At 45.2% G+C, this 3,791-nt stretch overlaps 1 long non-coding RNA gene across 1 annotated transcript in view; it reads left to right on the top strand.

The window, feature by feature from the left end:
* Positions 1-786: 786 nt before the first annotated feature.
* LOC106697350 overlaps positions 787-3,791 on the top strand; it is a 10,165-nt gene continuing 7,160 nt past the window's right edge. The window contains exon 1 of the long non-coding RNA XR_001348434.2: positions 787-1,011. This is a non-coding gene — a long non-coding RNA (uncharacterized LOC106697350). The remainder of the gene's footprint in view (positions 1,012-3,791) is intronic.

A 3,791-nucleotide genomic window follows, 5' to 3' on the forward strand; every position in this document is an offset into this window, starting at 1 on the left:
CAGGACTTCATTTCCTAAACACATGTGCTCGTCTGGTATTGCTTGTAGGCCTTAAGCTCTACTTTCCTCTCTCGCACTCTTATGTATGTGTGTGTGTGTGTGTGTGTGTGTGTGTATTTCTTTTGTTAGCAGAGAATAAATACAGCAAGAAAGCTTTTCAGATTATATTACAGTTTTTGTTTCATTTACACATCCCCCTTACGTGGAGGGGATTTCAGGTCAAAGAGGGAGAATACCAGCTCTGTCTAGTTAATGTCAAAATTTGGGTGAAGTATGCCCTAGCCGGTTTGGCTGTGGATAGAGCATCAGACTGTGGATTACAGGGTCACAGGGTCGATTCCCGGCAAGGGCATGTACCTTGGTTGCAGGCTTGATCCTCCAGCCCCAGTTTGGGGGTTGGAGTGTATGTGGGAGGCAGTTAACGGATGTATCTCTCTCACATCGATGGTTCTCTCTCTCTGTCTCTCCCCCCTACCTTTCACTCTCTCTAAAAACTTAATGGAAAAAAAAAATCCTCTGGTGAGGGTTAACAAACAAACCAAATTTGGGTTAAGTAGAATTAGGTGAGGAGGAGGTTAAAATTTTGTTGAAGAGTAAGAACAACGTTAACTACAATTAAAACCACTTAACCTGTAGTTACTTTTCTCAAACCCAAGGACAGCCTTAAAACTGACCACTGAACTATGGAACTGAACTGAAAAAGGCTAGGTTCATTGCATCATTCAAAGCACTTTTCTTTTCCCATTTCGGGTGCACTGATCTCCCCTTATTCCTTGGTGTTGGTGGGAAAACTTGGTCAAAAAGGATAATTACTTTTTCATTTAGTTGCATGCTCTTCAAAAGCAACAGCAAGCATTCATTAATTTCCATCTGATAGAGCTGAACTTTTTTCTTCTTTTTTTGGTGGCTAAACAATTGAAACAGGAAATGACCCGAGATACAGTTTCCATGACACCCTGTCACTTGGATCCAGTTTTCCAGAACATGAAAGACCAAAGCCGGCTTTTGATAGTGAGTAACTAATTGGACTGGCTGATAGTGGGAGAATTTTTTAATGTGAAAAATAAAGGAGAAAAAAAAATGGAACAGCTGTGTTTTGGTACAGTTGTCTAATCCCCAGATAAAACACTCCAAGGACATGGAAATTGAATAGTGCCTCTAGTTAAGGAGAAAAATCTAAATTCTGTGAAAGCACTGGTATACTTGAAAGAAAATACAGGAAATATTTATGTGGAAAAACATAAAAACAAGCAGCAAAAAAGAAAAAAAATTTTACTAAGTGATGCCTTTTAGGAATCATTTTTTGTTCATGCAAAGCATGATTTCGTATTTGTAAGATGCCTTCCATGCACTCTGCGTGTGAAAAGAGAGACCACCTGCTGGATTTTTTTTCAGCCCACATTCTCTAAACATGGGTTTGGGTAGTATAGTGGGTAGAGTTGATGAGTTTTATTGGGAGGATCAAAATACCTGTAACTCATGTTAAATAAATTGAGACATTCAGTTAGAAATGTTTTTATTGACTAGTCTCCACCCCCCCCCCCCCCCCCCCCCTCACACACACATACACACATAAATTTAGGCTTCAGTTGTATGTTGCAGCTGAAGAGCTTCTCTGGAGAATTATATGTGAATTAGCCAGGGGTTTGTTAGACATACAGTATACTATTTAGAAGATAATTGGTTGGGAGATTTGGGCTCTGATTTCTGGTCTTGCCAGCCATCCACTCATGATGGGAACCTGAGACTCTTTCCTTATTTCTTGTAAATGAAGAGGTTGGAGGTAGTCCTTTAGAGCTCTGCTATTCTGTGCCATTTTGAAATGTAAGTCAAGCTTTAATTACTCCTCACATAGAGGTTAACAGTGACGAGCATGACAGGAATGCATATAAAAATGTTAAAATTTAAAAATAGAAAGAATATCTATTTCTTAAGAGATATTACATATTATCATATCTTATAACTACTAATATCCTTACATTTGAATTTTGAGGAATGTGGTCTTTGATTTAATGCATGTGTTACCAGAATCCTTATCGCTGTTAGTTTTACGCCTGTTCAATTTACCTGTTAGGTTTAGTTCTTGCAGTTTGTTTATAGGTAGCAATCCTTGGTTTCATTCTGTTTTCCCTAAGTAGAAGGTGAAGCAGATGTTAACACTGAAATCCTACTGTATTTAAGGGGGAGGGGGGCGTGTAGTAGTGGATCAACTGATATGGGCATAACCAAGGGCCAGTTACCTATTGTAAATCCTCCTTTGCAAATTGTACCCACTTTTGGGTACACTGCACGTTGCCTGAGGCCTGGGACCTCCACCCTCCTCCTTCCATTTATAATCCGAGCCACCTGGTGCAGTGCCTGTTCATGGAAGACACCCATGGATGGGTTGTGAGGACAAAGTCAGAGGATGTTCACCAGGAACACCCAGTAGTTGTTCAATAAATGGTAGTAGCTTTTTTGTTGTTGTAGTTAATCCTCACCCAAGGATCTTTTTCTCCCATTGATGATTAGAGAGAGCGGAAGGGAGGGGGAGAGACACAGAGAGAGAAACATCAATGTGAGAGAGACACATCAATTGGTTGCCTCCCACACCGCCCCAAGCGGGGTGGGATTGAGCCTGCAATGGAGGTTCGTGCCCTTGATCAGAATGGAACCTGACCCTTCACTTCAGGGGTTGTCGCTCTAACCACTGAGCAGCCGGCCAGGCTGGTAGTAGCTCTTGTCCTTTCATTTCCACAACGTGGTATTTTGTGAGGCTGTTGGTCTCAAAAAACGACTCTTGAGACTAAGACTGATAATTTTTTTTTCTAAAAATTTTTTGTTGTTCACCTAGAAGAGCATTTCTATTCTGATTAAAGGTCAGATTTCTTCTATACATGCGTCCTAACGAGGTGTAAAACTAGAGCTTTTTATTGCATCATCACTCAATTTTAAGTTCTGGGTGTCCAGGCAAGAATAGCCTGTGGTCTTCTGAGGGTCCTTATCCTCAGTGCAGGAGGAAGAGACAAAATACAGGAGGGGAGTCCAGAGCAATGGTGAGCCCATGGGAGGCGCGCGCTCAGCCGGGGGAGCCACAAGTGTTACTGCCAGGGCAGCGCAGCCCACGCATCTGAAATGCGAGACAGAAACCTGACCCAGCGCCAGGCTGACTGACACCCTCTCCCAAATTGTACAACCCAAGAGGGCTTCTGCCCTCTTTCCCGCAAGCTGGAGGCTGCCTCCTTTTCTCGTGGGCTGGCCGTCAAGTCCAACTCGAGAAATAAAAGCTGTCATCCAGTTAGTTATTCCTCTCACCACCATGACTGTTCGGCGAGGTCTAAAGGAGACTTTCGTCCTTGCTCCCTGGATAGCAGCCCCAGAAGCGGTCCAGATCGCAACCCACTGACCACAGGTGGTCATAGGCCCCCCACCTCACTGCAGAGGACCTGGGATGGGGGTAGAGCACTGGGGATGTGCAGGGAGCCGCAGGCGTGTCTGTTTCCAGTCGCTATGCTTTCATACTACTCACTGGGACCCTTCCCAGCCTCTGAGCCTCTGTGAGCCGGGAAGGGGCTCCGTTAGCGCAGAAGCCTTACCAGGTGCAGATCATCTCTGTTTGGGAACTAGGACCTAAGGCCGCCCAGTCTCCCTGCCTCCCCTCTGCGTGCCGGGCTCCCCTTTCGCCGCGCCCCGCCCATCGCCCACCTCCAGGCCGCCCCTCGCCCCCTACCAACCATCCCCCTCCAGGCATCGCCCCTCTCCCTGGGCCTCCCACCCCTCCCCCCGCCTCCCCGCATAGGCTTCCCCGTGGG

Source organism: Myotis lucifugus, unplaced genomic scaffold (assembly GCF_000147115.1).
Source record: "Myotis lucifugus unplaced genomic scaffold, Myoluc2.0 scaffold_63, whole genome shotgun sequence".
Classification (NCBI taxonomy): domain Eukaryota; kingdom Metazoa; phylum Chordata; class Mammalia; order Chiroptera; family Vespertilionidae; genus Myotis; species Myotis lucifugus.